The following is a 15,458-nucleotide window of genomic DNA, read 5'->3' as shown; positions in this document are numbered from 1 at the left end:
ACCCCTTCACTGTCTCTCCACCCACCTGCCTGAATTTCCCTACAGCCATACACAGGCCCCCATATCCCTGTGCTGACAGGCTGCCGCCACGGTCCCTTCTCTCCCCTGCAAACCCCACAAACACAAATCTGGGACTCCCCACCCCTTCCTCTGCTCTCAGAGACCCTATACTGTCCCCACCACAGACATTGCAAGGGGCCATGACGTCTTCTTAGCTGTCTCCTTCCCACCAGCTGGGGGACAAGAGCAAGACTGGGTCTCTTCACTGGAGTCCCTAGGACTCTGCAAGGCTCTGGTTGAGAGGAAGTGGTGGATGAATGATTACCCACTGCACAAGCACGAACAAACGAATAGAGCAAGCTGCTGCCTTAGAAAGCACTCCATCGGGAGCTGGGTCCTCATTCCTCACTTTTCATCCCTTTACATTTATTTGTACAGAGACAATGAGACCTACATGGACTGCTTCAAATGGGATATTTAAAGATTTTCTTAGTATGAATATTAAGTACAAGGCTTGTTTTTTTTTAAAGATGCTCATTCAGAATGCACCTGCCAATGATGAATGAACTAAAGAACGCCCCGGGTTTTATTCATAGGCGTCCGTTAGCTTTTCTCCTTTATACACAAGCACAGAGCTCACACTGCAACTGGCCGGCAAACCCTTTCTTCCCAAGAGAGCTTACAGAGAGAGCCATCTGTCCAGTTCCAGGTGAAATCGTCGCCCGCCCGTCTTTCTGGAGCGTGAATCAATGAGGCTTCCCCAGCCCCTCCTCCTTCTGGGGTTTCCATGGGAATCCTCCCACGCCTGACTGAGCCAGAAGCCCCCAAGGCAGAAGCTCAGGCTGTCAGCCAACAAGAGCAGGGGATGGGATGAAGGAGGTTTGCTGGCCAGTGTGCTCTGCAAGGTCATTTGAAAGAGACACACCTTCCTGGCAGGCCTGGTCAACGCTGCAGCCGCCCCATGCCCAGAGGGCTGTCCCAGGCACATGTACAGGACAGCTGGCCTCTGTGAGGCCCAGCATGGCTTGGGCTGGAGCAAAGCTGGAGGTAAGGGGATGGTGGGGGTGGGGGGTCTGGGGGTGATGCATAATGGGATCCTCTTGGGAAGACCCTATGAAGAAAACAAATTCATCTCCCAAGCTGAACTTTGTCCAGTTGGTATAACTGCTTGTCTGAAAACCTGGGATGCCTGAAAGAAAAGTGAACCTATTCAGCCTCAGACTTGATCTAGGATATCATAATGGGAACCTGCTGGGATTTCTGAAGGTTCCTCAGTTAAGCCTGTAGGGTCTCTGGGATCATTTTTGAGACTCTGGGGGAAAACTAGAGCGGAAGAGAGGATGGTGAGGAAGTGGGGAGACAGGGAGACCCAGAGGGAGGCAGCGCCAGGTGGGAGGGAACCACTAGGCCCCAGGAATCTGTGTGTCTTGCATATCTCACAGTGTGTGGCTGACAGGTGAGATGTCTCTGTAGGCCCAGCTAAGTGGATTAAGCCTCACTTTTTCCTGGAGAAAGCAGAGTCAGGTGCGTGACTTTGGAGCAGCTCTCTCCCTCCGGACACACCAGCACACGAAAATGTAGGGCTCACAGCAGTTTCCCATTGCCTTCTGGCTGCAGGGCCCCCCTTGCCTGTCCCACAAGTGGGATGACTTTTAGGTCACATCTTCAATCTCTGCTCAGAGCTCTCTCTTTCCATGTGTCTTCTCTTAAGACTGGCATTTCCAGCCCTTGCAGATTCTCCTGAACTTGATCTCTAGCCCTGCCTTCTCTCCTCTGCACCAAACCACCTACCTAGAAGCCTCTGGCCACCCCAGACTAGGGCTCCTTCAAATGACCTTGTAAAGCCAGCTGGCTTCTTTCTGCCACAAGCCTCCCCCTGTAGGCACACACATCCTCTCCTGATGTCAGACTTGGAGGCACCCACCGGCACCTCAGAATCCACACACCCAGGGCTGACCCTCAGCCTCTTCCCTCTGTGGCAGGCCAGGTTCCTCTCTGCACACCCCTGTTTCTGCCATGGATCCCCCATCTCTCAGTCTCCCTCACTCAATGTCTTCAACTTCCCTTGCCTGGATGACCCCAATGGTCTCCTCACAAGTCTCCGGGGTCCCAGTCTACAGCTCCCAACCCACCTTCCCCACCACTAAGGGGTAAATCCAACCAACCTGCCCACTAATCTTCTCTTTCAACTCTCTAGGTGGCTTCTCCAGGGAGAAGTTGCACCACTTAGCTTAGCACAGAGAAGTCCCGAAAACCTGCTCTGGTTTATTTCTCCCGTGCCCAATCTCCCAGCATGGCCCCCTGCAGACCAGTCACACCGGACTCCCTGGGCACCACATACCTTGACGTCCTGGGAGCCCTCCCACCTCCCCTTGCCTGGCCAACACTCACTGATCCTTGTCCCAGACCCAAGTGGGCCGGGCAGCCTCCACAGCAGCCCTCCATCCTCCTGCATCCGCCTTTGAAATAAAACAGTAACACAAACTGGAGAGATATTGGAGTGGAATGACCTGCAAGTTGAATTTTGTTTGATGTTTGCCAAAGGTAGCTTAAATGTCATTTATTACCACTTTTTAAGGAAGTTTTAAAAAAGGAATCAATCAGAGGGCTATGCTCTTGTGGAAAGCATGTTTGTACCATGCCACTGACACTTTGTCTGTCTAAGAACGCCACTAATCAGCAGGACTTAAAATAAATGAAGGATTTGGGGGTGAGGAGGGATTCCTCATCAGCCTGAGTGACAAGCTGCAGGATTTGTTTGGAGGGTAGAGGCACCAAAGGTGCGAAAATCTAGTGCCCTGATCTCCTCTTTCGAGGGTGCCGGGTGCCGAGACCAGCAGGGAAGAGGGTGGGCAGATACTGCATTCTCCCTTTAATAGTGTTTATTCCAGGTTTAGGCATAACATGTCAAGTCTTCCTGATTTAGGCTCATCAGATTGAGGAGTGGGGGGCGGCGTGTGGGGAGGATGGGGGCAAAGATTCCTAGAGACGAGAGAATTCCTACTTTCATCAACCCCCTCCCAGCCTTCCCCAGGAGGGGGATGGGGAAAAATGAGGAAAATGAGCTGGGAGAGATCAGAGTACTTTGTCCAAGGTCACACCGCGGGCGGGTGGTGGAGACAGAATTTGAACTCAAGCCTGACTCCGGAGCTGAGAGCCCTCCACCTCCTGGTGAAAGCGGCACAGAAGCGCCCTCCTCTTCCAGCCTGCAGCAGCGCTAGATCCACGCTCCGACAGCCCGGAGGTGGGAGCTGCCACCCCGCTCCCCGACGCCCCGCCCCGGCTTCTCCCGCTAGGGACAGGTTCTGGGCCCTCCGTTCCCTTCTGGCTTGGAGCCCGTGGCGCGTTCTGTGCTACCCGGACCGACAGGTTTGCCGCGCTCCAGTCTCTGGCCTCCTCCCTCCTTCCCAGACCCCAACCCCCAATCCCCTGCCCTTGACTCCAGGAGCCCGCGACCCCCTCCCATCCTGAGCATGGCCAAGTTTGTCTCCAAGCAAAGCCAGGAACTGGCCGGGAACAGGGCACACTATCCCAATCACCCCAGCGTCAATAAAAAAAAAGGGGGGGGGGAGTGACAGCCACCACTTCGCCAGCGCCTACTGCGTGAGCACTGGCGCTTAACTTCCACCGCTCCGAATCCCCCAACCCCGATGAACAGGCCCCCACAACTTACGGTCCCCATTACATAGACGAGGGAGATGCTTCAGCTCCAGAAAGTTGGACGGCACGCTTGGGCTCACACCGCTAATGGTAATGCTAGTTAACACTTGATTGAGTGCTCCTACGTGCCAGGCACAGGTCTACACACGCTACAAGCATACATCCTGCCAATACCCCTAAGAGCCGGTACCAGTATCATCCCCTCCTACAGTGAGGAAATCGAGGTCTGGCAACTTGCCCAAGGTCACCACCCAACCAGGGAACGAAGGATCTTGGACCCAAACTAAGGCAGGGTGACGGTGGGGGGTGGGGGTCGAGGAGAGAGCAATTTTTTGTGTGTGTCGTCTCCACTACTAAGAGAAGTAGCAGGCTTCGAACCTAAGGTTCCATGGGCCGGTCCCAAACGTCCCCAAAGCTGCGCGCAAACCACCCAGGTCCAACTGCTACAGCCGGCAGAGAGGAATGCTCAGGGACCCGGACGGGACCCAAGCCACGAGCGCCAGCTGTGGCGTGTGCCGGCCCGCACAGTGTCCGCACAGCCAGATCTCGGCTCCTGGCTCCCGCGCGCCTCAGGGCGCCCCTCGCCAGAAGCTAGAGTATACTCACCATAAAAGAAAGGGCGAGCGCCTGCCCAGGAGGAATCTCCAGCACTGGCAGGTCCTGGACTCTGGGGAGAGGCGTCTGCCGCCTCCGCCCACTCAGGGGCGCCCGATCTACCCAGAAGATGCAGGCTCGCTGCCTGAAGCCAGGGGGTTCGTCCTCACGGCTGGTGCCCAGCAGCAGCGCCCCCTCTGCCCGGCAGGGTGGCCTGGAGTTGGAGCGTTCTTGGGGAAGTTGGCGCTTGGGAGCAGCGGGAAGGTGCGAGAGGTTGGGTAGGAGTGGGGAAGCACCCTCCTGCGCGGATCCCCGGGACGCGCAGAGGCCCTTGCTGTAGCCGTTTCGAGGCTCCACTCCCGACACCGAGGGCAGCTAGTCCAGAGCTCAGGGCTCGCGGGCCGCGCCTCGGCCGCCGACCCTTGGCACGCCCGGTGTCTTCCCCCGCGCCATTAGCGCAGGCAGCGGTGGCTGCAGCTGGGGCCCGGGCCGGGGCTGCGGTGCGCTCATCGCCCTCCCCAGGGGTTGGGCGCCTTTGTGCACGGGGAGCGCCGGCCGCCGCGGCCAGCACTGGATGCTGCAGCCGCCACCACCTCCCCCTCCTCCGCCGCCCGCTCCCCGCCTTCCCGGGCTGCCCGGAGGCTGCAGCTGAAAGCCGATCCGGCTGAGCTCATCCCTGAAGGCCACTAATCCAATAGCCGCGGAAGGCGCGGCCGCCGGGAACGCCCCTTCCCCCACCATCCCGCGCCCCGTCCCGGCCCGTCCCAGCAGCTCCGGCCGCCGCTGGCGCCGCCACCTTCCCGAGGCCACCAGCTGGCGAGAGAGGGAACTGGAGCCCGCGCCTGCTCCCCTTTGCAGAGTCGGTGGCGCGGTCGCCATTCACCCTCCCGCTCCCCTGCTCCCTCACTCACGCACTCATTCATGAGCGCGGGCCCTCCCCCATTCATTCAAGTGCGCCTGGGACACCAGGGTGGGTATCCCTGAGGAGGGAGGAGACACCCAAAGCCGTTCCGAAGCTTTGGTGTCTTTACTCAAAGCACGTGCGAAATAGTAGCGAGGGAAAAGAGGATGGCTTAATATCCTCTTACTTAGACTCATATCCACACTTTATTTTTAAAGATCAAGCTCCAACTAATCTCTTGAGGTCCAATTTCACACTGCACTTGCTTCACAGGGCCTTCTGGCCCACCCGAAGTGAAGGGAAACAGGTCTCTTCGGTGCCGGTTACCAGCGCCCGTGGTGAGCCGCTGCTTAGCGAGTTGGAGCTGAGCGATAAGGAAGAAGGCGTGGTCCGAGTGGAGGCCAAAAGGGTGCTTCCAGCGTCCGTGCTTCCCTGGGGAAATTGAAAGTTCCTATTCTGGAGGCCCTTGTCTGTGCTCCTAGACTTGACTTCAGTTCCATTCCACAGTCAGTTGGTCTGATTCCCCGGCCCCACCTCTATCACCGCCAGCCCTCTCTGGGCCAAGCACCAAAAAGCCTAGATACAGAGGTCCCATTTCATCCCGGACACAGACAAGTAAAGACAATCCAATTCGCTGAGGGAAATACTTTGATGGAGGCTGTGGGGCTCTTTTCCCAGACTGGGAAGGGCAATCTGGGAATGCTTCCTAGTGGAGGTGGCTACAGAAATCAGCTCCTGAGACAGGGGGACAGGGTGGTCACTTGGGTTACCTACCACAGCACAGAGCCTGTGGTATGACTCAAGCAGAAGGTGGTGAGATGAAGCTGGAGGTGTAGACAGTGGCTAGGGGCTTGGTGGTCACCCCAAGAGTTTAGCTTTTTTCCAAGATCCTTTGGGGAAGCCTTTAACCAAGATAGTGGCATTATCAGATTTACATTCTAGAAAGATCTCTCAGCATCAGAGTGGATGGATGGAGGAAGCCAGCTTGGAAGCTACTGATAGCCCAAGCAAAGATGATGATGCCTCAAGAATTGGGGCAGTTGTGGTGGGGTGAAAAAAGGGTGTTTTGATCAAGTATCTTTTGCAATTATTTTACTGTTTTGTCATTGCATTTGTACATCTGGCTCCTTCCTAATACTGTGAACCCCTAGGAGGGCAAGTATCTGTACTTTATACATCTCTGGATCCCCTGTACCCAGCCGAGAACAGATGTTGAGCAAATGCAGTTGAACTGCCCTGGGGGGCAGTTCAGACCTCCCTCACACTTACTCTCTTTCCAGGGATCTCCACAGCAGTCTTTCCTCACTCCTCTCACTGAGCTCCTGGAGCACCCACCCAACAAGCTACTGTGGGGTCAATGGACGTGGTTGGGGAGCAAGGAAAGAAAATCTGAGGGAAGAAGATCAGAAGCAAAGAGGGGTTTAAAGAAGACTGTCAAGATAATAGTTCCCCTTCCTGGACCCAACCCAGTCCTGCTGACGAGGTGGACGAGGGTATGCCCATGGCTTCCCCTCCTCCCCAGAAAACATTACAGCAGCTTCAGGCACCAGATGGAGTGGGAGTAATGGCTACAGTTCGAGAAACTACCTTCTCCCTCTCTTAGGGGCTCTACATAGGTCACCACACTGGCCCCTCCAAGTGACACTGCCTCAATGGAGGCACAATGGAGTGTCCACAACAGTACCTCAAGTGTTCCTGTAGGCCCCAAGTACACCAGTCCCTGGGTATCAGGGGAAAGAATTTGCCATTTGGGGAGAAGCCAGGATATCCTGTCTATAAAAACTCTGCAGATTAAGGTGAGTAGCCTCTAAAAGGGCTCCCAGTGATCCCCAACCCTTGGTTTCACACCCTGGTTTAACCCCTCCCCTTAGGTGTGGGCTGGACTTGTTGACTTGCTTGACTCACCAACAGAACACCCTGAAAGTGATAGGATGTCCCTTCCAAGATTAAGTTATTGAAAAACTGTGGCTTCTGTTCGAGCATTCCTGAGTTTGGTTATCTGTTGTAGTGTTACCTAGTAGGTGCTCAATAAGTGTTTTTCTTCTTGTGAAGATCTGCAGTGCCCTTGGAATTCTGGAGCTGAGGCAAAGTCATGCCTGGAGCAGGAGGTCCACTGCTGGCCATGCAGTGAGGGGTGGAGATCTGCTATGCACCTCACCACTGCTTGCTTCTTCCAACAGGCATAGTTTATAATCTACTTACCAGGCTTTAGGTATTGCAACCTCAGTCTCCTTCTCTGTCTTCCAAAAGGATCAACTGTGGTTTAACAGAAGTCAAGGGAAAAATCCTCAATTCTGAGAAATTTTTGAGATTGAAACTGCTTTGAGGATGTGCATGCTATGGAGGAGAATGGCAGTGTGTGAGGTCTGCATGTCTCTGCCCTCCCTCCCTTTCTTCTTTTGAGCTCAACCTACAGTGTGGTGTTGCCCATAAGGTGCTCATCTCTCTGATCTTGTTCCTCTTAACAACTCAGGCACCACCATGTCTTTCCCCAACAGCTTCAGCAGCTTCCTCCCCTCTGACTTACTGACAGAGCTGTCTTCATAAAGTAAAATCTCCCCTGCAACTCCCTTCAGAGGTACCCCATGGCCCACGGGATGGTCTTCCCACTTCTTAGATGAATCTGGCTCCTGTGTACTAGTCTCACTCCCCACATCTATTCACTGGGTGAGGCCACATTGAAACCCTCTACACAACTCTGGTGAGCCAAGCTCTTTCTCACTGCCACAGGCATTTGCACACACTGACCTTTCTGCCTGGTACAGATTTCCCAGGGAACTCTGATTCACCCTCCAGTGCTCTGCCCATGTGCATGTGGTCTGCCCCAGGAAGCCTCCTGACACCCCAGGCTCAGTGTGCTTCTCTCTCTCAGGGGTTCAGTCCCACTGTTGCTATTGCCTCTTTTCCTGCCACCCCTTGCTCCCGAGATGTAGGCATTTATAGGTAGAGCTGTCTTATTCATCAGTATAGCCTTTGCACTCCCACTTACATTTTCATGTTACTAATTTCTCAGAAGTACAAAGCTCTCCAGTCTTCCCAAGTAGCCCTGGGTAGGTAAGGGGCTCCCCCGCTGAGCTCTGCAGAACTGTGTTGCCTCACCTCTGTCACAACGCTCTGCAGTGCCTTTGGGCATTGCCCGACTCCTGCAGCAGCCAGTGACTAGGTTGGAACAGGCCTGTGTGTGATTCATTCCAGTGCTCTGGGTGACACCTAACCTCAGGCCAGGCACACAGTAGACATCTAAGAAACATTTATGGAATAAATGACTGAAGATGAGCAGAAGGAAGGAAAGATAAAGGTTATAAGGAGAGAAGAAAGGCTGAGTTCACTGGAATTTTCCTTCCTTCCTTCCTTCCTTCCTTCCTTCCTTCCTTCCTTCCTTCCTTCCTTCTTTTCCTTCCAATTTAATACATTGAATGCTGATAATTGGATTAATGATAGTCCTGGGTTCATTACACACTGTCATCATTAACCCATGCCTGGCCCTTATTTATTTTTATAATGACTCATAATATAATAAACACCCACAAACCTACAATCCAGCCCAAGGCCCCTACATCTCCATATGTGCTCCTTATCCAGCCCATCTTTTTCCTCCCCTTCATATAAAACCAGCGTCCTGGTTGTTAAGGTTTACCACTTCCTTAAATTGTTTTGTGAAAACACACACAGACACACAGACACACACACACACACACACACACACACACACGTTAGGCATATATGTGTATATATATGCCTAAACATTATTTTATTTAGTTGTAATTATTTTTTTAGCTTTATTAAAACATGCTATACTGCATTTTGTTGTCCAGGACTTGCTTTTTTGGATTAACTAGACTCATCCCTGTTGATGTATGTAACTGTGACCCATTCATTGTCATGGCCTATAACAATAGTTCATTAAGTGAACAAACAGAATGTTAAAAAATTATTTATGACACCATTAAAAATGATAGGCAAGGTTCTGTTCAAGGCGGGGGGGGGGGTCCTACAATAGGGTGTTGCAGTTGGGGAGAGACCAGGCTCCACTCTGGAAACAATAAGGACAAGCTGGAATTCATAGCCAAGGAGCAGGAGCAGGGTAGGGGTCAGTGGATAGAAAACTACTGCGAGCAAACACCAGGGGAAGGGAGGATTCTGGCTAAACTGACCTAACAGCGTTCTTGCCTTTAGGCAGGCCAGGGTCAGGGATTGAGGAATTTGATCAGATATTGAGTGTGGTCCGATGCCAAAGGGTTGCAAATTTTCACTAAACTGACTTAGCAGGATTCTTGTTCAAACTGGATTGCACAAGGACAGAAAGAAGTCCGAAGTCAGGTCTGATCAAACAGGAGCCCAATTAAAATTTAGTCAAAGGAGAGAGTCTTTATCAGCAATTTGTCTTCCATGCTCCTCTCAAGGGGCATTTGAATTGGTTTTTAGCTTGGGGCTGTTGTGGACAGCGCTGCGGTGAACAGTCTTGAACAGGTCCCCGGGTGCCTCTGTGCTGATGTTTTCTTAAGTCTGTTCTTCAGAGTGGAATTGTTGATTCCACTAGCATGGGTCAGTCCATCCAAATGAAATGCTAAAAACTGTTCCACTCCTCCACATTATATGGCATCACGGAAATACAAATTAAAACAATGAGAAACCATTACATACCGATGAGAACAGCTGAAATACAGAACACAGCAGCATCAAATGCTGGCAAAAATGTGAGGCAACAGAAACTCTCATTCATTGCTGGTGATTTTACAAAGTAGTACAGATACTTGGGAAGACAGTTTGGCAGTTTCTTACAAAACTAAAATACTATTACCATAGGACTTGAAAATTGGTGTCTACACAAAAACCTGCTCATGGAGGTTTACAGCAGCTTTAATCGTAGTTAAAACTTGGAAGCAACAAAAATGTCCTTCAATAGATGAATGGATAAATAAACTATGGTACATCCAGAGAATGGAATATTATTCAGCACTAAAAAGAAATGAGATATCAAGTTATACAAAGACATGGAAGAACCTAATGCATATTACTAAGAGGAAAAAACCAGTCTGAAAAGGCTACACACTGTATGAGTACAACTATATGACATTCTGGAAAAGGCAAAATTATGGAGACAATAAAAAGATCATTGGTTTCCCCAGGGCTGGTGGCGGGGAGGGATGAATAGGAAACAAGATTTTTAAGGCAACGAAACCACTCTACACTTCCCCCATCCTGATGCCCTTTACTTCTTAGATTACTAGAGCTAATGGGGCCCAGGGATCTCTGAAATACATCTAAGTTAGTCTGCAGTAAGAAAGAAGACCGGTGAGACTCAGTGACAAAGACACTCAGACTCATCCACTGAACAGTGAACTTGGTGCAGGACAAGATATTAAGGATACACACATGCACGTGTACGTGCACACGAACACACATACCTCCATCCAGAGGTCTGAAGGGTCCTATTTTCATAAAATGCCTGGGTATGCGGTGATGAGGTGGCGAGGTGGGAGGGGTAGATCATGGTGGGATTTTAAAATTTTAATTAAAATTTAATTAAACACCACAGGATTTTAAACTTTTAATTAATTTCTATAATCCACGTTTCTCTCTTATATAAAATGGGACAGTAATGTCTACCACATGCAGTTGTGAGGATTAAATGGGGTGATTCTGTTAAAGGCTTGTTCTTCAAGTTGTGAACTTGCACAAGTTATCAAATGTCTGGGAGCTGAGCTTCCAGTCTGTGAAATGGAAATAACAAAGTGCCTTTCTCCAGTGGCATCTGTCACTTTTGGACCTCAAGCAGCTGAACTGCCTTCCTAAGCATGAAGAACTCCCCACCACATGCATCTGGGTAGGAAGCAGAGTCACATCTCACTGATGGGCAAAAAGCCCAGTGCTTGGTCTTGGCCCTCAAATCTCTTGCAAACGGTCTTCACACTTTGTTTTGGATAAAATCAAGCAAACTACCCCCCTTCATTTCCTAGCTTCCCTTGCCTTTGGATGTGGATGTGATCCAGATTCTGCCAAGGGAGCTCCATGGGGAAATGCCCTGGGCCTAGGTGGTCTATTCTGGCTGGTACTTCTGGGGTAGTAGAGGCAGCTCTTTTCTGGAACTGGGGCAAGAGTGGCAGCTTTCTGATCTCAGTTGGGGCAGAATCTTCCTGACCAGGCTGGTTCTGCAGTGTAGTTACAGACATGTTTCTGAAAACTCAGTCCAGAGCCTAGTTTTCTACAATCCCAATGAGTCTGTGAGCTATGTAATGCTTTCCTATGTCCCCACCTACATGAAGGAAGTGGAGTGGATCTGTTGTTGGCTACTAGGCACCCTTTCTGTCCTGATCCCTTTTCTAGTCTTCCTAATTGCTTAGCCAATCAGAACCTGCCTCTTGGGTCTTCAAAGCTAGAAGCAGGCATTCAAAAAAGCAAGGAAGGTGAATTTATTCTGATGGGGGTGGGGTTGGCCACAGCAACCCCCAGGCCATGGTGCCTACCCCCATGCGCAGTGATTGGCTGGGAGGGGCACTGGTGTCCTCAATGATTGGGTTTGGGGCGTGACTCCAGCTGTGGTTCTGCTGTACTGAATTTGAGGTTGATTTTGTTGTTCCTGCCTCCTTTTTTCTGGGTCTGCTTCTCCAGCCTTCCCAGTCATTCTGTGATTTCCCCATTTCCTTTCTTTTTGTTCCTACTGTGAATAACATTGATTGAGTTTTCACTGTGGAGCTAGCTTTGCATTTCTGGAATGTTTCATTTGGTTTTGATTTATTATTCTTTTAATACCTTGTTGGATTCCATGTGCATCTGTGTTCATAAGGGATATTTGTCTGTACTTTTCTTGTAATACCTTTGCCTGGGTTTGGCATCAAACTAATGCTGGTCTTGAAGAATGAGTTAAGAAGCATATCATTTTTTTCTATTTTCTGGAAGAGTTTCTGTAGAATTGCTATTATTTCCTCCTTAAATGTTTCACAGAGTTCTCCAGTGGAGTAATCCAGCCCTGGAATTTTCTTTGTGGGGAGGTTTTTAAATAGAAATTCAATTTCTTTAATAGATATAAAGCTATTCTGGTCATCTGTTTCTTAGTGAGATTTGGTTAATTATTTCTTTTAAGAAAGTTACCAATTTCATCTAATTATTGGATATATTAGCATTAGGTTGTCCATAATATTTTCTTGTTATCCTTTTACTATATGTGGAATCTGTAGTGATGTCTCCTCTCTGATTTTTGATACTGGTAATTTGGGTCTCTCTCTCTCTCCCTCTCTGCCTATTTAGCCTGGTGAGCAGTTTATCAAGTTTATTGATCTTCTCAAAGAATAAGCATTTGGGTATTTTGTTTCTATTTTATTGATATTTGCTCTGTTCTTTTTCTCCTGCTTACTTAGGCAGCCATTTGCTCTTCCTTTTCTAGTTTCTTAAGGTGAAAGCTGAGATCATTGATTTGAGATCGTTTTTCTTGTGTGATATAGGGGTTTAGTGCTATAAATTCCTTTCTAAGGACTGTTTCAGCTGCATCGCACAAATTTTGCTATGTTGCATTTCATTTTCACTCAGTTCAAAATACTTTGTCACTTAAAATTCATCTTTGGCTCCAGGTTACTTAGAATTGTGTTATTTTATTTCTCAATAATTTTGGAGATTTTCCAGACTTCATTCTGGTATTGATGTCTAATTTAATTCTAGGGTGGTCAGAGAACATTTTTTGTATGACATGAAGTTTTAAATTAACAGAAATTTATTTTATGGCTCAGAACATAGTAGATCTTTGTAAATGTTTTGGGCACGTTTGAAAAGAATGTGTATTCTGCTGTTGTTGGGTGGAATGTTCTAGAATAGCAATGAGGTCAAATTGATTGTGTTAGTCAAGCTTTCCATAGTCTTACTGATTTTCTTTTTACCTGTTCTGTCAATTATTAAGAGAAGAATGTTGAAATCTATGACTATTTTTGTGGATTTTCTGCATCTTCTTTCAGTTTTTGTTTCACATGCTTTAGGTACTTCACCCTTGAGTTGCTATGTCCCTTTATGAAATGACCTTCTTTCTGCCTGCTAATACTCACCTCCCTGAAACCTCTTTTGTTTGATATTATTATATTCACTCTAGCTTTATTTTAAAATGTGTTAGCATTAGGTATCTTTCCCCCTCATTTTATTTGTAACCTATATGTGTCTTTGACTTAAAATAGGTTTTGTCTAGGTAGCATAGAGTTGTGACTTTGTTCTATTACCTGATGGGTAATCTCTACTTTTCGATTATGGTATTTAAGCTATTACATTTAATGTGATCATTCGTATGATTGGGTTTAAATCTGCCTGTTTGCTATTTGTTTTGATCTTGCTCCATTTGTTCATTTCCCCTCTTTTTCTATCTTCTTTTTTATTGTGTTTTATAAATTCCTTTTGTTTCCTTTGTTGTTTTTTGGCTGTATATCTCTGTTGTGTTGTTATTTTAGAGGTTGCTTTGGGGTTCAGAGTACACATGTTTAACTTGTCACAGTCCACCCTTAAGCAGTGTTGTACCATTTCACCTCTAGTATAAGGACTTGACCACAGTATTTTTCATGTCTCCCTCTTGGCCTTCGTGTATAGCTATCATATATTTTACTCCCGTCATACCTTTTACATAGATTATAAACCCCTTACTCCACTTTTATTTTTGCTCTAAACATTTGATTATCTTTTAAAGATATTTAAATAGTAATTTGTCATTGTATTTACCCATACAGTTGCCATTTCGAATACTTTTCATTCCTTCTGCCTGAAGGATTTCCTTGAAACTTTTCTTATACTGCAGATCTGATGATGATGAGTTATTCAGCTTTTGTATGTCCAAAAGTATCTTACTTGACTTCATTTTTGAAAGGTTTTTCTCTTGGGCCCTGACTGGTGTGGCTCAGGGGATTAAGCACCAGCCTGTGGACAAAAGGGTTGCTAGTTTTATTCCTGGTCAGGACACATGCCTGGGTTGCTGGCTGAGTTTCCAGCTGGGGGTGTGTGAGAGGCAACCGATTGATGTTTTTCTCTCACATTGATGTTTCTCTCCCTCTTTTCCTCTCTTTGTAAAAATAAGTAAAATCTTTTCAAAGTTTTCTCTCAGTAAAAAATTCTAGGTTGATAGTTGTTTTTTTTTCATTTCAGTACTTTAGAGATGCTGCTGCTTGTCTTTTAGCTTAAATTTTTTCTGACAAAAAATCCACAGTCATCCTCATCTTTGTTATTCTGTAGGTAATGTGTTCCCTCCTCCCTCCAGGCTAGTTTTAACATTTTTCTTTATCAGTGGTTTCAATCAATTTGATTATGATATGTCTTACTGTAGGTTTTTTTTTTATGTTTCTTGTGCTTGGGTTTTGTTGAGCTTTTATTTTTGTTTATTTTTTTTACATTTATTTATTTGTTTGTTTGTTTGTTTATTTATTTTTAGGCAGAGGGGAAGAGAGGAAGAAAGAGGGGGAAGGAGAAAGAGGAGGAGAGAAACATCAATGTGTGTTTGCCTCTTGTGAGCTCCCTACTGGGAACCTGGCCTGCAACCCATGCATGTGCCCTGACTGGGAATTGAACCAGGGACCTTTTGGTTTGCAGGTTGGTGCTCAGTCCACTGAGCCGTACCAGCCAGGGCCTTGTTGAGCTTTTTAGATCTGTGGTTTAGAGTTTTCATCATATTGAGAAATTTTTTTCAGCCATTACTTCTTCAAATATTTTTCCTGACCCCTCCATTTCCTTCAAAGACTCCAATTTCACATACATTGGCCACATGAAGTTGTCCTGCAACTTGTTATAATTACTCTGTTCGTTTCTTTCATTTGTTTTCTCTCTGTACTTCATTTTCAACAGTTTCTATTTTTATGTCTTCAACTTCACTAATCCTTCCTTTGCTATATCTGATTTGCAATTAATCCCATACAGTGTATGTTCATCTCAGATACTGTACTTTTTGTCTCTGGAGATTCAACTTAGGCATTTTTAATATCTCCCATGTCTTTAACATATGCTGTCTTTTCTCTAGTATATGGAACATATGGAATACAGTCATAGTACTTTTAAAATGTCCTTGTTTACTTATCCTATTATCTGTGTCATTTCCTGGTTAGTTTCAATGGATTGATTTTTCTCCTCACTTTGAGTTGTGTATACCTGCTTCTTTGCATGCCTGGTAATCTTTTCCCACTGTGGAGCAAGATCCTTTTGAGTATTCTGTTTGATGTCCAGCTGGCTGGTGAGAACAGGCACTGTTTCTTGTTCTAGATGAGCTCCAGTGATTGTTCCCTCTAGCCTTTTCGGTAGTTATTTTCCATGCCTTGGATAGTTTCCTCTTATACACACCCTGATCTTG

The 15,458-nt window shown here is 47.6% G+C and overlaps 1 protein-coding gene across 1 annotated transcript in view; it reads right to left on the bottom strand.

Annotated features, from left to right (window-relative positions):
- Nucleotides 1-4,870, bottom strand: part of SPSB4 (splA/ryanodine receptor domain and SOCS box containing 4) — a 70,154-nt gene extending 65,284 nt beyond the window's left edge. The window contains exon 1 of the mRNA XM_028518433.2: nt 4,267-4,870. The gene's annotated coding sequence lies outside the window, so the exon portion shown is untranslated. The remainder of the gene's footprint in view (nt 1-4,266) is intronic.
- Between the last annotated feature and the right edge of the window lie 10,588 nt (nt 4,871-15,458).

Source organism: Phyllostomus discolor, chromosome 7 (assembly GCF_004126475.2).
Source record: "Phyllostomus discolor isolate MPI-MPIP mPhyDis1 chromosome 7, mPhyDis1.pri.v3, whole genome shotgun sequence".
Taxonomy (NCBI): domain Eukaryota; kingdom Metazoa; phylum Chordata; class Mammalia; order Chiroptera; family Phyllostomidae; genus Phyllostomus; species Phyllostomus discolor.
This window is presented reverse-complemented; position numbering and strand designations above follow the sequence as displayed.